This window comes from Rhineura floridana, chromosome 1, assembly GCF_030035675.1.
Source record: "Rhineura floridana isolate rRhiFlo1 chromosome 1, rRhiFlo1.hap2, whole genome shotgun sequence".
Classification (NCBI taxonomy): domain Eukaryota; kingdom Metazoa; phylum Chordata; class Lepidosauria; order Squamata; family Rhineuridae; genus Rhineura; species Rhineura floridana.
Genome location: NC_084480.1, coordinates 176883226 through 176911016, shown reverse-complemented (window position 1 = coordinate 176911016; position 27791 = coordinate 176883226). Strand labels below are relative to the sequence as shown.

At 42.3% G+C, this 27791-nt stretch overlaps 1 protein-coding gene across 1 annotated transcript in view; it reads right to left on the bottom strand.

Moving 5' to 3' along the window:
- Window positions 1-20335, bottom strand: part of RIN2 (Ras and Rab interactor 2) — a 91787-nt gene extending 71452 nt beyond the window's left edge. Inside the window, exon 1 of the mRNA XM_061587784.1 lies at window positions 19485-20335. The gene's annotated coding sequence lies outside the window, so the exon portion shown is untranslated. The remainder of the gene's footprint in view (window positions 1-19484) is intronic.
- Between the last annotated feature and the right edge of the window lie 7456 nt (window positions 20336-27791).

Here is a 27791-nt window from a genome sequence, read left to right as displayed (position 1 = left end):
CCATGTCTGTTGAAGTGGTATAACAATGCATTAAATGTTATGGTGTGTGGCTATCACCATGGTATCCATAATCAGTGCATATATTTTGGCTTTGGTTTTTTTTTCAATGTGATTCGAAGGAAGGAATTCTAAAGTGTATTTTTACTATCAAAATAATTCAACAAATTAAAAAACAAAATTAAGATGTGCCTTCAAAATATACATTCAAGACTAGTTCAAAATGCAAAGGCTTTGGTGCAAAATTAGAGACAGCTAAATGATATCCAACAGCCTATAGATATTTCTCAAAACTAGGTCAGTCTTCCAATTCATATTCTACTTTTTGTAACTGTTTTCATTTGTTGTGCCCAGGTTCTTCTGTAATGGTAATATCACTGATATGTACTCATACTTTAAGCATACCTAGCTCAGTACTGATGACATGGACTAGCACTAGCTCTCCAGTATTCCAGGCAACAGTCTCTTCCAGAGATTGAATTTTGGACCTCTGATGCAAAGCATGTGCCATACTACTGAGTTTTAAAAAGTATCTTTTAAAATTGTTCTTTTCAATTCACTAATGAATGCACAGCATACTAGGACAGATCCACACCATGCATTTAAAGCACATTCAGCATACATTTGAAGCACATGAATTCCACCACAGAATCTTGGGAACTGTAGTTTGTTAAGGGTGGTGGGAACAAAACCATGAGGGGGAAACTACATTTCCCAGGATTCTTTGGGGAAGTCATGTCCTTTAAATGCGAGTTGGATATGCTTTAAATATATTATGTAGATCTGCATTACTTCATAAACGTTGCCTGCATATAAATCATTTTAATTAAATTTTAAAATGGAAATAAGCTTACAAGGTTTACTGGGTGACCATGGGCTATGCACCATCTCTCAGTCTAATCTGCTCCTCATGGTGAAAACAACAGAGGGGGACCATGACCACCCCAAGAAAGAAGGGCACACTTAAAATGTAGAGGAAATAATTTGTAAATTAATTTACGACCATAGTGTGAAATTAAGCTGCTTTGCAACTGTTTATACTTGTTTTTATGGTTATAGAATTTTAAAAGGATTTATTTCTTATTGTGAGCTGCCTTGGTTTCCATACTGCAACCCTACCTCACAGGGTTGTTGGAAAGATTCCCATATACAGACACACATTGGAGATGTAAAAATACATACACCCCATATAACAAAACCAGTTGATCATTGCAGAACATAAAAAAAAAATCAGTATTAGTTTCCAACATAATAAAAATAGTGATACCTAAGTATGCCCTGCGTAATTGCTTTAAAATAGGATTGGAGAGGGAGAGAAAGATATACAACACAAACACAATTCTTTCCTATGTTCACTCAAAAGTCCCATCAATTTACAGCACAATCCTAACCATGTTCAAAAGGAAGTCCTGTTGAATTCAATGAGGTTTACTCTGCATATGTTTACTCTGGAAAATCAAGTACTAGATGATGATGATGATAATTTATTGCATTTATATACTGCCCCATAGCCGAAGCTCTCTGGGCAGTTTACAATAATTAAAAACATTAAAAACAAGTATACAAATTTAAATCATTAAAACCCATAAAAACAGATAAGCAAGTTAAAAACACATGTTATTCAAATGCTGTTAAAATGCCTGGGAGAAGAGAAAAGAGGGTTAAAGCTTCAATTTGGGAAGTTTGCAAAACACTGCTCTCTTCAAAATTTAAACCTGTCTGACTCCTACACACAGGAGAGAAAAGAACTGAAAGCTTACTTATTCAACCTGTGAGATGTTCAGAAAAGCAGGAAAAAACACGTTTCTGAGTCTTGGGCCAGTCACTGCCTCTCAGCCTCAGAGGGAGGCAATGGTAAATCCCCTCTGAATACCTCTTACCATGAAAAAACTGTTCATAGGGTCACCATAAGTCAGAATCGACTTGAAGGCAGACAATTCAATTTGACTCTACATTTTTGGCTTTATCATTCCTTGTCAATCACAACCCTGATTTCTTATTGGCTAAAAACCTGAAAGGGCAGGGATTAGAGCAGAACTTAGAGCAACCAAGAAGTTGGGGGGGGCTGATGTTTTGGTGTGTATCTCTGGAATCAGACCACCTAGAAACGTAATTTTTTAAAAAATGAAAGCTGAAAGTTCAAAGATTAAGGTGAGTCAGCCAGAGAGCCGGAGGGGACCCCCAAAACCCAGAGTCTCAGGCTGAAAACGGAGGTCTGGCAACCCTACCTGGGAAACCAAGGTTTAAATCCCCACTCAGCCATGAACCTTGCTACGCCAGTCACAATCTCTCAGCCTAGCCTACCTCATAGGGTTGTTGTGAGAATACAATGGAGAGGGAGGAAAACATGAATGCCATCTTCAGCTCCTTGGAAGAAAGGTGGGATATGAATGTAATAATAGAAAATGTAATAATAATAGTAGTAGTAGTAGTAGTAGTAGTATAGACACCTGCCTCATACCCTCTATAACCATAGGAAACACCCTAAAATGGCACCCACACAGAACCCTCAGTTCCTTATTGGCAGAAATATATTAATATACTATAAGAGTATGGATAAACATCAATGAATCTCAAAACCTGTCACTCCAATATCAAGACAGCCCTTTACACTATCTATTCTCTAGATTTGAGGGAAACTACTAAAAATAAGCTTCCTGTTCTCTATGCTTGCCACCTACTTTAGCTGAAACCAAAACTAATTTCAGCATCTCAACTCACCTGACCCAGCATTCACCTATGTTTTACTTTGATATATACTTTCAAAGTTTCTCTGATAGGCACACAGCGAGTCATTACGCTTAGTATCAGCACAAATGAAAACACATTCATTAGTCACCTAGAGAAACTGGGAGACAAAGATGGACTTTTCCTTCTCCTTTTTTCTCCCTTACTGCATAAGGGGATTTGTTTTTACAGTGCCAGTTTCATTTGACATAGGAACACGCAAGCTTTTAAGTAACACAAAAATCTTAATAAGACAGATGATGTCTTAATACAGATGGAGAAAACTAGATAGGCTATTTATATCTGTACCTCCAGAACAGGAGCCACTACACTCAGATAGCCACCATAGCCACAGCAGGTGCTATACTCTGGCTGCAATGGAAAGTGGTCCTCTAAATACATTTTTGGTAATAGTGGCAAAAAGAAAAAAAGAAAGTAGTTCCAATGCATATTGTCCCTCCTTGCTCATCAAAAGGATGAGTAGGGACGGTACAATTTGCATTCCCATCAAAGCTATCTGATGGGGATGCAAATCACCCTCTCCATATTATCAGATCAATCATTTGATGTTGGAAAGGGAGCAATGACCCAATCTCAGCTGATCTGTACGGATCAGCTGGGGTGTGTGTTCCTGTGTGTGTGTAAGAACTATGCGTGCAAGAGCGTGAGGTGGCCACATCCAGTTTGACCACACTCATCAGTGGCCTGTGGCCCCAGAAGATTGGCCAAGGGGCAATGTGGCCCTCTGGCTAAGAAAGGCTAGCCACCCCTGATATATTAAGTACCATTTTCAAATGGCAGCTGCACTGACTAGTGGTCAGTATGTATTTCATGTGTCTGCAATACATATATCTGGATGCAGCACTAAGCCATAAATCACAGTTAAGCAAATTACTTTGTACAAGAACACTCCTGTTTTCTTCCTCCAGCAGAGAAACAAACCATGGAGTGGCTAGTTTAGCATTATGCCCAAACCAGCACTCATAATTTGTTTCTCCCAAACAAACCACAATTGGGAAGTGAAACAGAAACCTTGACCTCAGATCATGGTTTATTTGGAGCTGGTTCACGTATAATGTTAAGCAGCTGCTCCATGGTTTGTTTCCCTACTGCAGAAAGGGAGGAACAAAGTGAGAGAGCTGAAACTGCCTGCACCACCATGCAGCTCATGCATAAAATTATTAGCTTCACTGTGGTGAATGACTTGGCATTGGTTCTTCTCTACAAAAACTTCCCCTCCTCATCATACACCTCACTTTCTCAACAGTCTCTCTTATCAAAGAACCTTAGGGCAACGTCCAACTGCCTTTTAAAAAACAATATCTGCCATAAAATACGCCCTGTTTTATACCAAGTTTGTGTGCACTAGCAATTCTGTACCAGAAACATTATATCACAGTTTCAGTTTATTGCCCCATTAGTCTAGGGCCAATCACCTATTTGCATATGTTCATTCCTTCATGGAAATGCTAACACAGTGTCAATACCTAAGAAAGAATAATTTGCCAGTTCAGTCTCAATTTTATCTTAATAGGATATGGACCTTACTCCAGGCAAGGGGGGGAGGGAAAGAGAAGAAAGTCAAGAACTCCAGTAATCACTCACAAAAACATAAGACAGAGATAAATTTAATGCATTTCATCTAGAACATTTGATGAGATAATTTGTTCTTTATATTGCTAAATGCTAACTTTCTACCATTATTTTTAGCTATGGTATTGTCGTAATTTGATTTGATATTGCAAACTGCTGTTTTCTGCTTGAAAAGCAGGCTCAAGTTCTGTTTCTGTTTTTTTTAAAAAAAACACCACACAATTTTGAGCTGTCTAGGACAGGGATAGTCACTCTCTGGAATATCCTCCCGTTCGATCTTCGACATGCCCCTTCCCTGGATACCTTCCGCCAAGCATTAAAAACTTGGCTGTTTGGTCAGGCCTTTGAGACTATCGGGATGGGCTAATTATATACTCAATCCCCGCTGCTATGTATTACAATTGCTGCTATTCTGTCATTGATGATTATTTGTATTTTATTGTATTTATTGTATTTACTGTATTTTGTATTTTATTGAATTTAATATGTACGCCGCCCAGAATGGCTTCGGCCAGATAGGCGGCCTAAACATTAAATTATTATTATTATTTTCTGAAACATAATTACTTCCAGATTCTCAGCCACTTTCTTGATTGCCATTTTTAAAACCACGAAAACAAAGCAAAACAAAAATAAAGAAGAACCACTTCTTATTTCAGCAACAATTGGGTTAATATTCCAGGCTTGATGACATCACAGTATAAACAGAGCAGCCTGCCTTATCTCTCTATGTTCAAGAACACAAAACAAATTTAGTTCCCAGCATCAAAACAGTTAGCGGCGTCGTGAAGAAGCAGATTCGTCAAAATAAAATAGACCAAAAAGAGAATAGTCCCAGACAATATAATGTTCCTCGGAATAGAAATCCCTCTTCTGTTTATATCTTTAGAATGCACTTCCAGGACAGCTTTTTGCAATAGAAACAGAGATAAGCTGTTAATTTCGTGAATAACAGAGAAGAGTTATAGCTCACCCAGAAGTTCTTTAAAGCTGATTCATTTGACAAATCTCTTTTTGCTGCAACAATTTAAACCAAGTAAAAAAAATAATAGAAAGAAGGGTGCTTGCCTGTTAGTCCGTTTTCTCTTTGAAGAAAAGATAAACGTATCGCATTAATCAGATAGAGCTTGTTCGGAAGTCCGTCCGGCATTGCTGGCTGGACCTTTTCTCATAAATTAATGAAATCCAGTCCTCCCAACAAAAACAGGCTTTTGAGGTTGATCTCTACGTTTCTCCCTGCCCGGGAGAAATTTCATCAGTCAAAAAAAAATGTTCTGACTGATTTATATCTGAATAAGCTTCTTTTGAGGCGGGAGCCCGTCTCAAAAGCAGGCACAAGCGAAGTCACCCTTCCCGGAAGTAATTATGTTTCAGAAAATAATGGATGAGATTGAGATAACGAAACAAACCCTGCGACAGGGCAGTAAGGAGCTGAATATTGAACTGAGCAAAATGACGCAGGAGCTTAAAGAAATAGGGGATCCTGTGAGAGAGGAGAATGAGATCAGAGATGAGAAAAGAAAAAATAAAGGGAAGATACAAGCCCTGGAGATTGGAACAAATGTGGAATTGGAAAAAGATCTGGAGTTTATGGATATTAGAAATAAAATCTGTTTGGAATTTAACGTTATCTCTGAAGAAATTAATGAAGATATTAGAGATAAAGTTATCAATGGCTTGGATAATCTTCTGGACTGGAATGACGTGATGGAGCTTGATATAGAGAAAATCTATGGAATTAACTGCAGCCATGTGACAATGGAAAAACTCTCAAGAGATGAGCCAGTGCATTTTGTAAAAAAGAACACAGATATGACTTTACAACAATATTTCAGCAACTTATTCAGAATTGATGGCAAGAAAATATTTGGGATAGAGGAAATTCCCATCAGACTCTTATTATATGACTATGGCTATGACAGCAAGATTATTATGGAATACTGATAATGGAAGATTGGACACTGAAATTACTGGACTTAACAGGACTATTGAAGATGGAAGATGGAATTAATATGGATAATGGAATAATGGCTATTGAAATTATTGGACCTAACAGATTTTGATGAGATGGATTAATCGATATGTTTATTTGGAGAAAAATTGATAGATATATTTCTTAAAGAATTGAAACCTCTCTTTGACTTTTTGTGGAAAGAATAAAGTAATGTTTATGAGATTTGATGATTAATTAAGATAACTACTGGAGGAAAGTGATTTTATAATATAATTTAAGAGACAGGATTGTTATATATTGTAGACCTACAACTGATTTGATCTGCGACAAATGGGAAGTCAACATTTTATTTTTTTGTTTAATCATTTTTGTTTTGTTTTGTTTTTTGTCTTTGAATGTTTTATGATTTTGTTTTGTATGTTTTATGAAAATTTGAATAAAAATTATTGTAAAAAAATTAATAAATTATTATTATTATTATTATTATTATTATTGTGGTGCCCTCCAGATGTCTGGACCACTACTCCCATTACCCTCAGCCAGCATTGCCAATAGGGAGACAAGATGGGAGTCATAGTCTAAAACATCTGAAGGGCACCATATTGGCTACCTACGCTCTCAAACAAGCTATGAAAGGCCATAACTCCTCCAAGAGCAAGTTTACCATCCACCATGGAATAAGGCTGTTCAATTTATCTGCTCCTCCTCTCTGGTCCCTGCTAAAATCATATGGGAAGCTAAATCAACATTATTCCTCTGGGCAGATCTTTGAGGCCTAGATGGCTTCTGGAGCTCATTTATTGCCTGTCAGCAGAACCCTGTGAAGGCCGAAACACATCAGTCATATAGTAAACAATTCTCACAAGAAGACAGCTTATGTGAAAGGGAATAAAAGATGGAAACAAACAGAAAACAAGTGCCTAAATATTAGTAGGTCAGTCCTTCCTTAAAAATGCAACAAAACAGTTATTTAAATCTGGTTCTTCTGCACTATCTCCTCCTCATTTTTGTTCATCCTTCCAAATGCCATATTTCCCATCTTGATATTCATCAGGCCACCCTGGGGTTCTTTGGGCGGAAGGGCAGGATATAATTTGGTTGGATGGATAAATAAATGTCAAGCTATTTGCAATTCATAACTTTTTTGTTTGCCTCTTCCATTATGCAACATGCATCTTTGCGCTTATTCGGTGTTCACCATAGTTTTCCACTCTATTTGTAAACCTTTAGTCATGTCACTACAGTAATACATTCAGGAATGAGGTGCACTTTGCTATTTCCACAACAACTGACTATTTTGTTACTTGCTTCCTTTAGAGATTTGTTTTCACAGAGGCTGATTCATACACTTTTGTATCTGGCTACATAAAGTCTTCTTTACATATGTCAATTTCGGATGGCAGCAGGTATGGGATATATGAGAAAAAGAATATATATAAGCAGATACACCAAAGCTGTGAAGGGAAATAAGAAAAGGAACAATATATTTGAGCTCTCTTGGAAACTAAGCTCTCTCTCTTCAGCTCATCAATCTTACTGACTGAGAAAGCACCACCACCACCCCATTTTTATAGCAGCAGCAGCCAAGTCATCCGAAAGCTCCAACGAGTACTGGCTACACAAGTCTAAGATGTTATAACTTTCTCTCTCTCATTTGTTCAGTAATCTTCTTGTTTTTGCAGAGAACATAAGGCTCCTGCCTTTTCTCTTGGTGTTCAGTGCAAAGGACCTATCACTGATGTGACTGGCATTTTATTATTTATCTATTACATTTCTATCTCACCTTTCCCCCAAGAAGCTCAAGGAGAAGTGCATGGTTTCCCCCATATCCGTATTATCCTCACAGCTCTGCGAGGTAGGTTAGGGTAGAGTTGGTGACGGGCCCAAGGTTACCTACTGAGCTTCATGGCCAAGCGGGGATTTAAACCCTGGCTTCCCTGGACCTTGTCTATTTGCATTTTGAGTCCTGCTCCAGTGTCACTATCTGAAGCCTTGTCCCCGCTCATGAATTATTTATTTATTTATGAAATTTATATCCCGCCCTTCCTCCCAGTAGGAGCCCATGAATGGCAAATGCCAGGAAGTTATTCATTAACAGAGTAAACTAAGCAAGAGTTTAGCAAACCAGGCAAATGCAGATGAGAAAGTCCTCAAGGCGAAGTGCAAATAATACTGTCAAAGGAAAGGATTCAGTATTCGGCAAAAACAAACAAGTATGTCATGTTGATGAACTGGAGAAAGCAGAAGTCATGAAAGACAAAACATATCAGTAGAAATACTCATGGATCAACTTGCCCTCTCTAGGGATCTGTGTCAAAAGATAAGAAGGAAGAAGAAGGGGAGGATGGAACATTAGTACTGATAGAGCTTTCATTTTTTAAAGTAACGTATTTCATATAGGATTGTTATTTGACCAGAGACCCACAAATTATAGCTTAGGATAATAAATAGGTTTTTCCACAGAGTTTTGATGCAAGCATTAGTAAAAAGGAATCTTTTGTTGCTGCCACGAGATTCCTCAGACATTGCTTCAAAATGAAAGGAATTAGACAACTTGCAATGGCTCCACCTGGAAATAGAATGGCCCAAGTGTGCTGTGAACCAGAAAGGAGCAGAAGAGATGCACCGGTATACCACACCCCCAAGAAACATCTCCTGGGACCCTCCCTCTCTGCCTGATAACACCAGCCTTTATACCATGGGAGGAAAGAAAACATTTTACTTCAGGCTTGAAAAAATCTGCTTGCTGCGTCCAGCATTTGGCATTTTTGAAGAACCGGCTGCTGCTTATATTTTTGTTGATATTTCACTGTACCCGAAATGCTTTTCACGTCTGACTCTGTTTCGTATGTTCTGATAGTGTATTTTATAATGTATTTTAAATGTTATAACGTTTAGGTTATCAAAATGAATTCTTTGTTTGGACTGTTATATTGTGTTTGAATAGTTGTTGGACTGTTATTGTAATGTTATAAGGATATGCATTTTTTCTTTTGTGTTGTGAGTTACTTTGGGCACATTTGTGTGGAAAAGTGGCATACAAACAGAATAAGTAAATAAATAATAACAAGTCATAACCCACCCACCCCACTCTCTCTCCCAAGCTCCTTGCACATGCCAGAGAACTTTAGGGGGGATCCTCAAGTCACACTGGGCACACAGTCTTTTGTGCTGCTCCTGCCTGAGCCTTGCCACAGAAGCACAACATAAGAAGCCACTCCTCACTTTCTCCAACTGGGAAAGGGGAAATGGGGTTTCACATAATGCACTTGGCTTTGGATACTGCAGAAGCACTTTGGGGTGTGTCAAATTCAGCAGCACAACACAACAGTATCTTTGTCTTGTGAAAGGGAAAAAGAAAGTGTAGTCATGGTGTGCTAAGTACAAGCACTTGACGGTTCAAAAAGCCAAACACAAAACTTGCTTAATTAACCAGTCAAAGCAAATTTAACCGTGTTTCTATCTCCTTTTGATTGCTTTGTTCTTCTTCTTTAGCTTTACTCTGATTTTCAGTAAGACCAGTTCATGATCCGTACCGCAGTCTGCTCCTGGTCTCGTTTTCGCAGAAAGTATGAAACTTCTCCATCTTCTGCTACCAATTATATAATCAATTTGATTCCTATATTGACCATTTGGTGATGTCTAAGTGTACAGTCGTCTTTTTGGTTGCTCAAAAAATGTGTTGGCAAGAAACAAATTATTGGCTTCACAGAATTCAATAAGTCTTTCTCCTGCTTCGCTTCTGTCTCCTAGGCCCCATTTCCCCACAATTCCTAATTCTTCTCTGTTCCCTACTTTTGCATTCCAGTCCCGCATGATTATCAGCACATCTTGTTTTGGTGTGTTATCAATTTCTTCCTGTACTTCTGCGTAAAATCTCTCCAATTCCTCTTCTTCTGCATTTGCCGTCGGAGCATAGACTAGGATGATGGTTATGTTGATAGGTTTCCCATTTAATCTCATTGATATCACTTGCTCAGACCTTGCGTTGTAGCTCCTAATTGCTTTTGCTACATCACTTCTCACTATTAAAGCAACCCCATTTCTTCTTAATTTCTCATTTTCTGCATAAAATATTTCGTAGTTGCCTGATTGGAAATGTCCCATTCCTGTCCATTTTAGTTCGCTCACGCCAAGTATTGTAATGTTGATGCGTTCCATTTCTTGCTTGACAATTTCTAACTTTCCCTGGTTCATGCTTCTCACATTCCATGTTCCTATTGTGTGCGTTGTACAATTCAGGACTCTCCTTTTGCATCTGTGTACATCAGCCTCTGGGCTTCCTTTCGGCTTTGACCCAGCTGCGTCATTAGTCACAGCGCTACTCGTACTTGTCCTTTGTTCTTCCCCAGTAGCTCGGTGAGTGCCTTCTGACCTGAGGGTCTCACCTTCCAGCACTATCTCGTGTTGCATTTTGGACACTCTGTTCATAGGGTTTTCGTGGTAAGAGATATTCGGAGGTGATTTACCATTGCCTTCCTCTGAGTTAAGAACATAAGAGCCTGCTGGATCAGGCCAGTGGCCCATCTAGTCCAGTATCCTGTTCTCACAGTGGCCAACCAGGTGCCTGGAGGAAGCCCGCAAGCAGGACCCGAGTGCAAGAACACTCTCCCCTCCTGAGGCTTCCGGCAACTGGTTTTCAGAAGCATGATGCCTCTAACTAGGGTGGCACAGCACAGCCATCATGGCTAGTAGCCATTGATAGCCCTGTCCTCCATGAATTGGTCTAATCTTCTTTTAAAGCCATCCAAGATGGTGGCCATTACTGCATCTTGTGGGAGCAAATTCCATAGTTTAACTATGCGCTGAGTAAAGAAATACTTCCTTTTGTCTGTCCTGAATCTTCCAACATTCAGCTTCTTTGAATGTCCACGAGTTCTAGTATTATGAGAGAGGGAGAAAAACTTTTCTCTATCCACTTTCTCAATGCCATGCATAATTTTATACACTTCTATCATGTCTCCCCTGACCCGCCTTTTCTCTAAACTAAAAAGCCCCAAATGCTGCAACCTTTCCTCGTAAGGGAGTCGCTCCATCCCCTTGATCATTCTGGTTGCCCTCTTCTGAACCTTTTCCAACTCTATAATATCTTTTTTGAGATGAGGCGACCAGAACTGTACACAGTATTCCAAATGAGTTTGGATGCATCTTCGTCTGGTTTTTCAGCTTTGACCATTCCGCCTTGGATGCCCCTGCTAGGAGTCTAGCCTCTTGGTTGAGACTCCTGACGGCTTTGCTCTCAGCTTCTTCAACACACTAAAACCCCCTCACCACATTAAGGTGTGCGTCCGAAGAGGAGGATGCCTGTACTACATTCCATTTATTTGCATGATGCTAGTGTGAAAGAACTTTGGAAATTGACTTTAACTCATTCAAATTCTAATCATCACTGGCAGAGTAATATCTCGGCTCTGACAAATAAACAAAAAAATCGTATTTGCATCAAGGCAATAACACTCATTTCTATGAGCAAAGAAATGTAAGTATTCTGACATACTATGGAAGCATTCCTGAAGGACTTACTTATTTCATAGAATTAAAAGACACTTGCTCAAGACTGGATTACTTCCTGCTTCTTTCCAAAGCTGTATGTAGCTTGTGAACAAACTGCTACTCAGTGGGACCGCTGCATATTTGTTATGCTTGCATAATCTGTGACAAAGTCCAAACTGGTACACTTGTACTTTGCTAAAAGCTTAACCAGATTCAGAACAGTGGCATTAGCGTACTCTCCAAATCTTAAAAGGATCTCAAAGTTCTTGGAAGAGAGCCATCCCATGGAAAATTATTAAATCATTGTTTGGAATATGGGTCAGTAATAGGACTAAAAATCAAACAAAAAACCCATAGCTTTCTCGACAGTTGATACTGGTTTCTAGGGACTGGGGATATTTTTCCACCCAGTTTAAGAAAATACTGTATCTTTTTGGACAGATCAAGCAAAACTGGAGGAATGACCTCATCAAAGAGCACTAGCAAGAGAGAGAGCAGGCCAAGTGTGCTTTTCCTACTTTTGACCTAATTCTAGAAATCTCAAAGAAAAAAAAATCTTATGTGCCATTTTTGTGCTTAACCTAATGAATGCTTTCAGGTTTTTAGTTGGTTTTTTTTTGCAAGGTTTTTAGTTTTGATTGCGTGAAAGCAACCAATGGTTCAAGAAGTTCACTAGCAGAACTATACCTTTCTTGAGTAAAAAAACAAATTATTTCTAATCTCATATCTGCAAATGCTACTTGATCGTGTAAATACCCTAAACCAGTCCCTTTCTAACTCTGGACCATAAAGTTCTTAAAAAACTTCTCAGGGGTTCCTTAATAATTACATCTATAATGGATGAGAAGCTTCCCAGAAAGACAGCTTGCCTGTCACTGTCAAACTTCCCCTGCAATGTGCTGCTGCAGAGGAATACTAAGGATGTTCTATGAAACACTCTCAGTGCATTTGGGATGATGATGAGACACATAAAGCCTCACCAGCATCCTGAATGAATCATATGCATCCCAGAAGATGCCCTGTAATCCAGGGCTGTGGAGTTGGAGTCGTGGAGTCTGAGTCGGGAGCAATTTTGGGTGGAGTCGGAGTCGGAAGAAATGTTCCGACTCCGACTCCTTCATAAATGGCAAATGTATATTAACTAGTAATAACACATTTACTGTAGTAAAATGGTAGCACAAGGCATTTCATCACCACCATGTGAATCCAGAGCTTGGAAAAGTTACTTTTTTAAACTCCCACGAGCCCAATCCCTGGGGCTGATGAGAGTTGTAGTTCAAAAAAGTAACTTTTCCAAGCTCTGGATTCACGTGGTGGTGATGAAATGCCTTGTGCTACCATTTTACTACAGTAAATGTGTTATTACTAGTTAATATACATTTGCCATTTATGAAGGAGTCGGAGTCGGGCAGTAGAAAAATAGAGGAGTCAGAGTTGAAGGTCTGGTGTACCAACTCCACAGCCCTACTGTAATCCCCAGCAATGTGCAAGGGGTCTGTGGCAAACGCAGAAGGATTCCTCAGCAGATAAATTATTGTGGAAAACGTTTTCTAAAGACTGGAAGCTTGAAAACATCTTCATTAGAACAGCCTGAAGCTCAAGAAAAGACTGATAGCTCACCCAACTGTGGATAGAACGTGCTTTATAGCTGCCTCATCATGCTGAATGGTTACATTGTCAAGATTTGCACAGGTTAAGCTTGTCACCACTTCACATAATTTTGTTACAGCAGCCGCTCACTTTGTGTCAAGATCCAATGAAAAACTGCAGAATAGTTATGTCAATTTGTTCAAGTTATTTTTTGTTTCAACATTTTATTGTTTTCATCTGTTTCACCACATGCAATTAAAGAGAATTTCTATGTACCACGCCATTTCCTTTGAATTATTATACCCTGCTAATACAGTAGAAGATAACTGGCAGAGACATGCTCTGACCATAAGTAAAGAGGTAGGGCATTGTGAAGTAGAGAACAAATTTTTTAAAACATACACACACACACACACACATATATACATCTTGGAAGCAAATCTCCATCTTCCCGCTTATAGATAACCATGGTGCAGAATTTCATCTGTTCATGCTTACGTCTAGCTTCAAGCTAAAATTTGCACACACAAAAATCACTATGACTGCAAAGTTTCAAACTCTGGTATAAAGTTAACGATGGTTGCCAGGAAGAATTGGTGCACACAAACTCTAAAAGAGAAGGGAGATATCCAAAAGAGAAAAAAGGAAGCTTTTTAAAACTAATGTTGTTAAACAGGACTCTTTCTCAAGAAGGGAGGTAGGCCTTTTCCCTAAAGAATTAATTCCCAGTTGACTCACCAGCCATTATCCACTCTTCACCTAATCAACACTGATCAACTCCCCAGACTTCACTGGCTGTGCTACAGCACCTGGGAGGAACTAGCCAAGCATAAATATTTACAGCAATCCATAAGAACATAAGAAGAGCCTGCTGGATCAGGCCAGTGGCCCATCTAGTCCAGCATCCTGTTCTCACAGTGGCCAACCAGGTCACTTGCCAATCCAGCAAGGGGTACTAGCTCCTTAAGCTAGAGGGAGCCCCATCTGGGTGGTGGGGGTTGAGTAGCAACCCTGCTCAAGGCAAGTTGAGCAACAGAGCAAGGAGGCCAGCAGAGCAAGGAGGCCAGGGCCCACCACTCTGCCTGTCAGTTCCTTGACCTGAAGAAAACCTAAGTTCTTTTGGTACTATAATGCTGGGAAAAAACAGAAGGGAGTAGAAAAAGAGGAAGGCCAAACAAAAGGTGGATTGATTCCATAAAGGAAGCCACAGACCTGAACTTACAAGATCTGAACAGGATAGTTCACGACAGATGCTATTGGAGGCCACTGATTTATAGGGTCACCATAAGTCATGATCGACTTGAAGGCACATAACAACAAATAGGAACTCAAACTACAAAAACAATTATACAGGTAGGAAGGCAGCAGTGGTGTGGGGGCTTTCCAGTGTTTTGCACTGTATATCACATGTACTACTATATGGCTGTTGGACAGAAATAATGGGTGTGACCTTGGTGCAATGAGCTCCTGGATCTCCAGGAACAAGTTTGTTCCCTTGAGGCCAAGGAAGCTGACCTGGAAATTCTGAGAGAGACAGAGAAGTTGGTGGATGAGGCCTTCAGGGATATTATAACTGTGTTCCACTCTCAGGATGCTAGCTTTCTTGCTGTCATGGAGAATAAGGGTCTCTGGGAGGGAGAGTATCATTCTGAGGAAGAGGGAAATGATCTCTGAGGAAGAGGGAAATGATCCCTTGGAAGAGATCTTGTATATAAATCACAGGGTTAATTATGGTGTAAAGGATGCACATGTTGCCCATCATCTAGATCAATCTTGGGTCCCCAGATGTTGTCAGACTACAACTCCCATCAACCCCAGCCAGCTTAGCTAATGGCCAAAGATTATGGCAGTTGTAGTCCAACAACATCTGGGGATCCAAGGTTGATAGACACTGGTCTAGATAGCCTAGTGGATAGTGCTGGAGAGGAGTCAGTGGTTGTGGTGCATGTTGGCACCAGTGACATGGGGAAATGCAGCTGTGAGGTCCTGGAAGCAAAATTTAGATCACCAGGTACAATGCTGAAAGCCAGGACCTCAAAGTAGCTTTCTCTGAAATGCTACTGGGTCGACATGCAAGGCTAGCTAGACAGCAAAGCTTTGTAGTCTCAATTTGTGGATGAGACAATGGTGTCAGAAGCAGGGGGTTGTTGGATTTGGTAGGCACTGGGGAACATTTTGAGACAAGCCGGGCCTATACAAAAGGGATGGGCGCCAAATGGAATGGAACCAGATTGCTGGTGCTTAAAATAAAAAAGGTGGAAGAGGAAGGTTGCACTAGATGTGCTAAGAAGGATAGCAATGGTATATTATTCTAGGTTTGCTTTCTCTCTTTACAGTCTTCTTGATGGGGAACAAATCTCACACATCGCTTTGCACATCCTGACCCAAGTGTGTGCAATGTTCACATGCTGCTTTCAACTACTCCCAGGTCTGTGTGGCACTTCTCTGTGAACATTACATACACTTAATTGAAAAGAACATTGTTCCCTGACATACAGATCACCCACATAGGGAAGGAGCAACCACGAATTATTATTATTTTATTTATTACATTTATATCCCACCTGTCCTCCAAGGAGCTCAAGGTGGCATACAAACTCCAGATTTTATGTTCACAACACCTATGAAGGCAGCGAAGAAGGCCCACTTCTCTGTCTCCATCTCATCCTGAAGTAGCTGTCTACTAGTGGAGCTTTTCCATATTTTCACGGTCTGTTGACATCAACTCCAGCAAATGGAGTTATAGGCCCTTCAGAGGCCCACTGTGAATTGTTTGCAAAGCACTTTTAGGGTAAAGTTCCTCGATTCCATAGCAATCTTGATGCTCCATCTGCATCTACTACAGTACCCAGTGCGTGTCCAGTGCAACATCTGATGCAACTTTTTGGGATTGGTTTCAGTTGATGTGGCCTGGTGACGTGGACAAGGTTATAGCAATGGGGTGACCAGCAATGTGTCCTCTTGACCCTTGCCCTTCTTGACTTATTAAAGCTTGCTGAGGGGGTTTGACTGAGTGAATCCAGGGTGTGGTCAACTTGTCATTGCAGAATGCAGCAACCCTGAAAGAGATGGTGATCTGACGATTCCTGAAAAAGTCCACCCTGGACCCATTGGTTTGTAACAACTACCACCTGGTCGCAAATATCCCCTTCATTGCCAATGGCTGAGGCTGATGGGAGTTGTGGTCCAACAACATCTGGAAGCACACTGATTGGGAAAGGCTGCCTTACTTGCTCCATCTCTACTACTTAAAGCCCTATGTGAGAGACAGCCTTAGGCATGTCCACCACTTGACTAAGCCATCAACATCTCATCTCTTGGTTTCGTGCCTTTTCAGCCCTGAGATAAGCAGAAGTGGCCTTATTATGAGACAAGTGGCAGTAACCATCTGAGGTGGAAATTTGATACCATTAAAGGTGACATATCGGGAAGCAGACAGAAGTGAGCAATGGACACAATTCATCAGGAGGTTATTCTGTGCATGCCACAGTGAAACAAACAGGAGCTGACCAAAAGCATAGCCTTGGAAGTGAATCAACACAAACCCATTTATTTTAATGAGCTTGGCCTGTTTCTGCAAAGGATTGGGCTGTTAAAGATGTTTTTAAGTGTACACCTACAAATGTGTGAACACCACAAATGAATTTGCAAAAACATACATGTACTCCTGACAGGGAGCCAGGATCCCCAACTGTAACACGTTGAGTGCATGCTTAGTGGTAAATACAATTTTGCTTCTTAGGTGAAGAAGTAGTAAAGCTTTGCATGCAGGAGGCCTCTGGTTTAATCTCAAGCTAAAAGAGAGGGTGATGCGAAAGACCTCTGCCAGAGACTCTGAAGAGCTGCTTCCAGTCAGAGTACACAGTACTGAACTAAATGGGCAATCAGTCTGATCTGGTATAAGGCAGCTTTCTATATTACTATGTAGTGAGAATAGACTATAAGACCATTGTCTTATACTACAAACCAGTTGCTCAGATCCGATTTTACAGTGTGCATGTCCACACATTTCCATTTTTTTAGCTATGAGCATTCATTGCTATTCTGATACTTGCTATCTACACCAGTGGGCAGAGCCTGATGGAATATATTTGAAGAAGGTTTTTTTGTCCCTCCTCCCCCTCCCTTCACTCCTTTTTCTGTTCCAGGCATGCACACAAGAATTTCTGAACACAGACACCTTGTTAAAAAAAAAAAAAAAAGTCCAGGGAAGTATGCATGAACGAATGTTGCCAACAGGGCAGAGCAATCCAAAACCCAATCCACTACGCAGGAGGAGATATGGATTATTTATTTATATATTGCCTTCCACACACGTGTCTCAAGGTGATATACAATAAAAACATTTAAAAACAACACAAAAAAAACAAGATATATTTTTAACAAACAAAAACAAAAGGGACACCTATGGCAGAGATCCATTGATCCAGCTGGGAAAGCCTGTCAGAACAAAAATGTTTTCAATTATTTCCAGAAAGTACAGATAATGGGTGCCTGTAGCATCTTCACAAGATTGCTAGGATTTTGATGGGACGGAGATGTCCCTCCACACAGCCCTGCCCAGTTCTGCCAACATCTGCTGGTGGGGGAGCTTTGCCTTTGGCAGGGGAGCCCTGCTAGGCAGGAATGCCCCAATATTCCCACTGAATCTACAGGTGGGTGGAAGCTATTGCTGTTATTATCCCTGCCAGGCAATTACCATTCCATTTGCTTGCTTCTTTTTAATTTTCTATACTGAGGTCTTGTGCAAGAGTGATCTTTACCTAAGCTTTGTACAAGAGTAATAAAGAAGTCTTGCACAAGACCTCTGTATTAATTTTTTAAAAAACCCAATCTCAGTCTCCAATGTACTATGTGGAGATCTTGAAAAAACAGCTCCTCCAGATTGGATTGCTGAAATTCAAACATGCATTCAGCATTCAGCAATTGATGGTAATAGTGGCAAATTCAGAAGTGCAGGGTCCCTTCATGATAGTCACAACCACGCCCCTCCCATCCTTCTGTTTTGTTTTGCTGCTGAGGTGAGAATGAAATCCTTGTTAATGCCTTCTTCGACAACAACAGATCCTTAGGAGCCAATTAGAGTGTGTTAGCTATTCAAAAGAGTCTTCTCAGTGGCTGACTCACCTCCTTTCACTCTGATTGGTTCCAATTAGCAGGAAAGGACAAGGAAGCATATTAGAAGACTCTTCTCAGTGCTTGTAGGATGCTGGAGACATAGGGACCCAGCTGGGACACTGCTTCCCAAAAAGTAAAGGGTCTAAGAATTCCAGAGTCCCTGGACAACTACACCCCTATTTGCGCCACTCTAAACAAAATGGCTAAGTTGTACTCAGATGAAAAGTGGATGGAAGTAAATGGGCAACATTAGAGACCACTCACTCCCTGAAACGTCATTACAAGTGACAAGCCACCCACCCTAACATAAAAATATGCTAACAAGCAGTGACTGCAGATATATAGATTAATTTTTACTTATCAGGTTTGCCACAGTCAAGGGAAGGCGCGATTACATGTCTTAAACGTATGGACAGGCATTTTGATGACAATGACATCGTGTGGATGCTGCAAAACACTTGCCTGCACCAGCAGCAGCTATTCCACAAAAACTTTGGTCTGGAAGCACCCAACATTCCATACACCGGGCAGGAATAGCTATCCCGGGTTTGTGGATTTCTTACTGTCTAAAGGGAAACCATCTGAGTGGCAATTTAGGCACCTGGCAAAAAAAAAAGAGAGAAATTCTGCTTGACCCCCGCTCCCAGGGATTATTGCGTAAAGGTTGACATGACACTTTAAGTAAAAGTAATGGAAGCAGCTTGAGCACATATACTCTCCCCTAAGAACAAATGCCTGGGAGTCCAGCAATGGTTTTCAGCGCACTTCAGAACGTTACGTCCTTCTTTCTCCGAAGCCAAAACGTCACAGGGGCAAGCGCGACCTCCCCCTCACAACTCTTTCCCCAAGCGGTCTCTTTGAGGCGGGCGGGGGGCACCGAAAGACCGCGCGCTCTCGGAGAGAGACGAGACACTTTACCGCTCGCCTTCCCCTCTCTTTCCCGGGAGCAGCTCGCTTCCTTCCCCCCCTTTCTCCACTCCGGGGTAGGTACCTACGCTGCTCCTCTCCTTACCTCTCGAGGCGGTGAAGGAGCCTCCAGGGAGAGGAGCCGCTACGGGAGATCCGGCGGCGGGAGCAGAAGGCGGCAGTCAGATGAAAGTGCGGCGGGACGAAAGCAAGCTGGAGGAACTGAGCCAGCCGGGCTTTGTCTCGGACTCGGCCGGCCTCCCACCCCCGCCTCGTCCCTCAGGAGCCGCGGTGCTTCGGCAGACCTCTTGGGGCGCAGCGCCCGCGTCAGACTCGGCGAGGATCCCCACAAAGCTTTTCGTAGAGTGCAGCGCGGCCCGAAACCAGGGCGGGCAGGGGGAGCGTCGGAAAGGAAGAGGAAGTCGCGTTTGGGCCGAGGACTGGGAGCAACAGGCGGGAGGGAGGGAGGAAAGGCGGGAGGCCGGCCAATGAGGCGGGCGGCGACCAGGTTGGCACTTGAGGAATTCAGAGCGGGGCTGGGCTGGCGCAGGTAGTAGCAGGGGAACTTGCAGACGTCTGGCTGCAGGATTGGCCGTAGTTTCAGCTCCCAAACCTGGACGCCTCACCCGGGCAGCAGCCGTGCAACGTAAGAGAGTGCCTCTGAAGATAGCCAGAGTGCTTCCCCCTCGCTGCAGCCCGTCCCCCCACATCTGGGACAGAGCTTGGTGAGCGCAAGTGGGGAAACATTGCTTTACCATTGCTAACAGGGGTTTGAGACCAGCTCAGCCGTGCAACGTAGCAAAGAGTGCCTCTGAGTACGCGCAGAGCGCTTTCCCTTCGCCACAGCTAGTTCTTCCACAAAAATAGAGCGGCTTGTTGAGCGCCGTTGGGAAAGGCATTGTTCCGTCGCGCGACGTCAGGAGCAGAGAACTGGAGAATCTGCGGGCACCGTGCGAAGCCTCTCATTTCTCCCACTTTGCTCCGTTTAAAGAGCCAGTAACTTTTTTTTTTGTCCTCATTTGCAGTTGAACTCCCCCTCCCTTCCGAGCAGCTACTCGACGGGGGAAAAGATGAAACACGAAAAGGGAACGTGAGAGCTTGGTGCTTGCTGGAGCAAAACAGGCTGATTCTCTAAAGGAGGAGCGGATGGCGTGAACTCCCATCAAAACATTCAACGCCCGAAGTTTTACAGGGTTGTAAATATATATATAAAGGATTAGGGTGTTCATCATTACGCTGTCTCTTAACTCTGCTTTGCGTCTCTTGTATATTCCCATTTTTTGGTTAAATCAAGCTCAGCATTAGGATTGATTTTATTTATACTCGTACTCCCCTTTAACATTTCCGTTCAAAACAGCAAAGCAAAACATATACATTCATTGTCATTTTTGGTGATACTAAATCATGAATTTAAAATCTTGATCAATGTATTACTTAAAATGTCTTTTAAAGCCCATTCAGTAAAATTACAAGACTGTGCCATTATTTAGGAGTAAACTGCATTGAATCTAATGGGGACACTTCTGAGTAGGCATGCATAAGACTGGGCTAGAAAGTCTCAGTACCAGACATGCTGCCAACCGCATTCAAACCCACTACTTCCCAAAAGCTTGTTTAAAACACTTAGTGATTGCTGTAACTGTCAGGGGGGGAAACCAGCAAAATATTTGATGAAGGGCTATCCATTGTAGCTGATGTTTATCACAGGATTTAGGTTGCAATCCTGGGCGTAACTTCCAATTAACTTTATTTTTGAGACGATGTGTATAGAATTGCACTGTAGTTATCACTCTGATGAGTGAATCTTGCCACCTGCATTGCCATTTAACAGAAATGTGAAAGGCGTGTTGACTTGCATAGGAACTCCATAATGTGAAAGTACTGTTAATTTTGTAGAACCTATGCATCTTTACTCAGTAGTGATGCAACAAGAAACCTGGTAAAATTAAATTAAAATTAAATCACTGGCTGTGGATGGTACCCACCAGGGAGTTCTTAAAGAACTCAGTTGTAAAATTTGTGTTCTAACAAAAATGTATAATTTGTTCCTAAGAACGCCCTATGTACCAGATAACTAGAAAGTAGCCAATATAACACCAATTTTTTTTTTAAAGGGATTCAGGAAAATACCAGCTTATTAGCTTAATTTCTGTTCCAGGTAAATTGATGGAAAGAATTATTAAAGATAAAATTAAAATTCATATAGTGGTAGTGGTAGAAAAAGATGAATCAACATGGTTTCTGCAAAGGTAAATGTCTCACTAACATTTGAGTGTGTCAATAAATGTGTGGATAGAAGTCATCCAGCAGACATTGTGTACTTGAACTTTCAAAAAGTCTCTCGAAAAGCTCCTGAGTAAACTTAACAGTCATGGGAGAAGAGCGTGAGTTCTCTTATGAAACTGTAACTGGCTAAACAAGGAGCAAAGATTAAGAATTAAAGAACTCAAGTTGGGCTGAATATTCCCCTCTTTTATGGAACCATTATTCTGTAGAAAGGCTGCTGCACGAGCTAGAGGGAGCCCCAGCTGACGAAGCGTCAAGGCCCCAGCTGACAAAGCGTCAAGGCGAGTTAAGCAGCAGAGCGAAAAGAGGGTAAGTAGCTCCCATTTATTCCACTATTTAATTGAAGTAAAACAGCTCAGAGCAATAACTCATAAGGGCAGCCCAAGGTCACCCTGAGCTAGGAGCCAAATCCTGAAAGAACCTATATCGTAGGAGACAGATCCTAGAAGAAGGAAGCCTATAGAAAGCTAGTTTTCAACACCACCCTAGCAGGAAAGCTTCAGGGGACACTGTAAACAAGGCTAAATTCCAGTCGGAGAGAAGGGGGAAAAGGAAACTCCACCGATACATACAGGGAGAGAGTCAGCTCAGTCCTTGCTAAAAAGGGCAGCTTCAGCCTTCCTGAAACACAACCACAAGCTCTGTTTCCCTAGGTTAAAGAAAGGTCAGGCTGTTCTAGGTGGGAAAACAACAAACACAAAAGACTTGCCTGGAAGTCCCTTGCTGAGATTAAAAGCAGCCAAAAGCTTAAACAGCCCCACCCCTCGCTCAGGAAGGAAGCCTGAGAGAATACTAAAGAGTTAAGCCCTAGCTGATAGCCATCAGCCTCAAGTAACACATCATTGGCTGGCAGCAGTAGCTGGGAGGAACCAGCCACACATATAAAGTCAGAGCACCCTAGCGAGGGAGCCTGCTCCACGAGCTAGAGGGAGCCCCAGCTGACGAAGCGTCAAGGCGAGTTAAGCAGCAGAGCGAGTTCGGTAGCAGGGCAAAGAGGCCAGGGCCCCCCACTCTGCCCGTCTGTTCCCTGACCTCAACTAAACCACAGTCTCCAACCCATTGACGTAATAAACCTTAAACAAAACTATGCAGGTAAGAAGCCAGCAGGGGTGTGGGGGCTTTCCAGTGTTTTGCACCGCCTGCAGCATGTACGACTATCTGCCTGTTGGACAGAAGTCGTGGGTATGCTCTCGGTGCAATGAGCTCCTGGCTCTCCGGGAACGACTTCATTTCCTTGAGGCCAAGGTGGCAGACCTGGAAAAGCTGAGAGAGGCAGAGAGGTGTGTGGAGGAGGCCTTCAGGGACGTTATAGCTGTGTCCCACTCCAACGATGATAGCTCTCCTGCTATCATGGACAACGATGGTCTCGGGGAAGGAGAGCATCCAGCTGAGGAAGAGGGAAACGATCCCTTAGAAGGGACCCATTCCTTGGGGGATGAGCAGCTATCCTCTCGTGCCGAGGTTATATCTCCAGGGGGTGGAGGGATCCTTGTAGTGGGTGATTCCATCATTAGGAACCTAGACAGTGGGGTGTGTGATGGGCATGTAGACCGCAAGGTGTTTTGCCTGCCTGGTGCGAAGGTTGCGGATATCGCCCGTCGTTTAGATAGTTTGGTAGACAGTGGTGGGAAGGAGTCAGTGGTCGTGGTGCACGTTGGCACCAACATGGGGAAATGCAGCCGTGAGGTCCTGGAAGCAAAATTTAGGTTGCTAGGTAGGATGCTGAAAGCCAGGACCTCCAAGGTGGCTTTCTCTGAAATCCTACCGGTTCCACGCGCAGGACCAGCCAGACAGGCCCAGCTTCGCAGTCTCAATGCGTGGATGAGACGATGGTGTCGGGTGGAAGGGTTTGGATTTGTTAGGCACTGGGGAACATTTTGGGACAAGCCGGGCCTGTACAAAAGGGACGGGCTCCACTTGAACCAGAATGGAACCAGACTGCTGGCACTTAAAATTAAAAAGGTGGCAGAGCAGCTTTTAAACTGACTGAGGGGGGAAACCCGACAGGAGCTGAGGAAGGTCCGGTTCGGAATAAACCTCCCCCCGGGATAAAAACCAAAGAAATGATGAAATTTTAAAAGGGGTAGGCCTAGAAGTAGGCATTGTGAGAGCAGGGGCACAGGATATAAATTCAGAAGAGCAAAATTACCACAGGCCTAACCACAAGTGCCAAAGACACTTGAAGAGAGACACTGCTTACAAGTGCCTGTACGCTAATGCTAGGAGCCTCCGAACCAAGATGGGAGAACTGGAGTGCTTGGTCTTAGAGGAGAGCATTGATATAGTGAGCATAACGGAGACCTGGTGGAATGGAGAAAACCAGTGGGATATGGTTATCCCTGGATATAAACTATATCGGAAGGACAGGGAAGGACGTATTGGTGGCGGAGTCGCTCTATACGTGAAAGAAGGCATTGAATCCAGCAAGCTCGAAACCCCAAAAGAGGCAGACTCCTCCACAGAATCGTTGTGGGTGGTGATACCATGCCCCAGGAGGGACTTAATACTGGGAACGATCTATCGTCCCCCTGATCAAAATGCTCAGGGAGACCTTGAGATGAGATATGAAATTGAGGAAGCATCCAAACTAGGAAATGTGGTAGTAATGGGTGACTTCAACTACCCGGACATAGACTGGCTGCATATGTGTTCCAGTCATGACAAAGAACCAAAGTTTCTAGATATTCTAAATGACTATTCCCTAGACCAGTTGGTCATGGAACCGACCAGAGGGACGGCAACCCTGGACTTAATCCTCAGTGGGGACCGGGACCTGGTGCAAGATGTAAGTGTTGTTGAACCGATTGGGAGCAGTGACCACAGTGCTATTAAATTAAACATACATGTAACTGGCCAATTGCCAAGAAAATCCAACACGGTCACATTTGACTTCAAAAGAGGAAACTTCACAAAAATGAGGGGATTGGTAAAAAGAAAGCTGAAAAACAAAGTCCAGAGGGTCACATCACTCGAAAATGCTTGGAAGTTGTTTAAAAACACTATATTAGAAGCTCAACTGGAGTGCATACCGCAGATCAGAAAAGGTACCGCCAGGGCCAAGAAGATGCCAGCATGGTTAACGAGCAAAGTCAAAGAAGCTCTTAGAGGCAAAAAGTCTTCCTTCAAAAAATGGAAGTCTTGTCCAAATGAAGAAAATAAAAAAGAACACAAACTCTGGCAAAAGAAATGCAAGAAGACAATAAGGGATGCTAAAAAAGAATTTGAGGAGCACATTGCTAAGAACATAAAAACCAACAACAAAAAATTCTATAAATACATTCAAAGCAAGAGACCATCTAGGGAGACAATTGGACCCTTGGATGATAAGGGAGTCAAAGGTGTACTAAAGAACAATAAGGAGATTGCAGAGAAGCTAAATGAATTCTTTGCATCTGTCTTCACAGTGGAAGATATAGGGCAGATCCCTGAACCTGAACTAACATTTGCAGGAAGGGATTCTGAGGAACTGAGACAAATAGTGGTAACGAGAGAGGAAGTTCTAAGCTTAATGGACAATATAAAAACTGACAAATCACCGGGCCCGGATGGCATCCACCCGAGAGTTCTCAAAGAACTCAAATGTGAAATTGCTGATCTGCTAACTAAAATATGTAACTTGTCCCTTGGGTCCTCCTCCGTGCCTGAGGACTGGAAAGTGGCAAATGTAACGCCAATCTTCAAAAAGGGATCCAGAGGGGATCCCGGAAATTACAGGCCAGTTAGCTTAACTTCTGTCCCTGGAAAACTTGTAGAAAGTATTATTAAAGCTAGATTAACTAAGCACATAGAAGAACAAGCCTTGCTGAAGCAGAGCCAGCATGGCTTCTGCAAGGGAAAGTCCTATCTCAGTAACCTATTAGAATTCTTTGAGAGTGTCAACAAGCATATAGATAGAGGTGATCCAGTGGACATAGTGTACTTAGACTTTCAAAAAGCGTTTGACAAGGTACCTCACCAAAGGCTTCTGAGGAAGCTTAGCAGTCATGGCATAAGAGGAGAGGTCCTCTTGTGGATAAGAAATTGGTTAAGAAGCAGAAAGCAGAGAGTAGGAATAAACGGACAGTTCTCCCAATGGAGGGCTGTAGAAAGTGGAGTCCCTCAAGGATCGGTATTGGGACCTGTACTTTTCAACTTGTTCATTAATGACCTAGAATTAGGAGTGAGCAGTGAAGTAGCCAAGTTTGCTGATGACACTAAATTGTTCAGGGTTGTTAAAACAAAAAGGGATTGCGAAGAGCTCCAAAAAGACCTCTCCAAACTGAGTGAATGGGCAGAAAAATGGCAAATGCAATTCAATATAAACAAGTGTAAAATTATGCATATTGGAGCAAAAAATCTTAATTTCAGATATACGCTCATGGGGTCTGAACTGGCGGTGACCGACCAGGAGAGAGACCTCGGGGTTGTAGTGGACAGCACGATGAAAATGTCGACCCAGTGTGCGGCAGCTGTGAAAAAGGCAAATTCCATGCTAGCGATAATTAGGAAAGGTATTGAAAATAAAACAGCCAATATCATAATGCCATTGTATAAATCTATGGTGCGGCCGCATTTGGAATACTGTGTACAGTTCTGGTCGCCTCATCTCAAAAAGGATATTATAGAGTTGGAAAAGGTTCAGAAGAGGGCAACCAGAATGATCAAGGGGATGGAGCGACTCCCTTACGAGGAAAGGTTGCAGCATTTGGGGCTTTTTAGTTTAGAGAAAAGGCGGGTCAGAGGAGACATGATAGAAGTGTATAAAATTATGCATGGCATTGAGAAAGTGGATAGAGAAAAGTTCCTCTCTCATAATACTAGAACTCGTGGACATTCAAAGAAGCTGAATGTTGGAAGATTCAGGACAGACAAAAGGAAGTACTTCTTTACTCAGCGCATAGTTAAACTATGGAATTTGCTCCCACAGGATGCAGTAATGGCCACCAGCTTGGATGGCTTTAAAAGAAGATTAGACAAATTCATGGAGGACAGGGCTATCAATGGCTACTAGCCATGATGGCTGTGCTGTGCCACCCTAGTCAGAGGCAGCATGCTTCTGAAAACCAGTTCCCGGAAGCCTCCGGAGGGGAGAGTGTTCTTGCACTCGGGTCCTGCTTGCGGGCTTCCCCCAGGCACCTGGTTGGCCACTGTGAGAACAGGATGCTGGACTAGATGGGCCACTGGCCTGATCCAGCAGGCTCTTCTTATGTTCTTATGTTCTTATGGTGATATCTGTGACTTTTGGGGAGTTGCTGAAATCAAAGAACTTTCATGTGGGGAATGGGATTACTTTTAAATATGAGATGGCTGAGATTTTTTTATTTTCCTTATAAGAAAAAAAAGCTCTGCCTAAGCAGCCAAGCAGCATTCTCTTTGAAATTTGGGACAGAATGCCCCATGTGCATGATACTATGCAGGACATTGAAGCCCCATCCCATGACCCCTGGACACCTTACTCAGAAACTCCTGAGATTTCCTCTGCCTTGTCCATTCAGTTTCAAGAGTATTCACAGCCACAAGGATAAGAAAGTTGCTTTAAGAAAATGTGAGATCTTTCTGGATTCTATGGCTATTTTAGCACTTCTGCAAAATGTCTGTCAATGCTAACATTAGTTTTCTTTGGGGCTGTGATTCTAAGATTTATTACCAGCAGGTTTCAATTAATGCTCCAGGATGCTGCTTTACCTTCCTAAAGATATCTGTCTCTAGGGAAAGATAGATGTCTCGGACGGGATCGGTGTATTTGCTTTCTCAAGGATTGTTGCATTGCTTTTAATATACTTTGCTGTCCTTTATTGATTTGGCTTGCACAACAGAAGGATGTGCTTCCTTTTTCCTCTGAATGCTAACTTTGTCTCACTGTTAGCAGCTGGAAGGGAAGTGGAGGACTTGCCCTTCTGAAAGGAATGATTACAAGTTGGTTTAGCAGTAGCCAAGAGGAAATCTAATTTATCATTTTCCAAGTGGTTTGTCAAGAGTATTTCCTTCATGCCATGTCTATGGGACTCATTTAGTGCCTGACTCCTGCCAGTTCAAATTTCTCATCAGCCAAAAAGTTTATTGAGTGACCTTGGGCTACTCTCTCAACCTGACCTACCCAATAGGTTTTTTGGGGGGGAAATATGTGTACGTATTTGTTTATTACAGA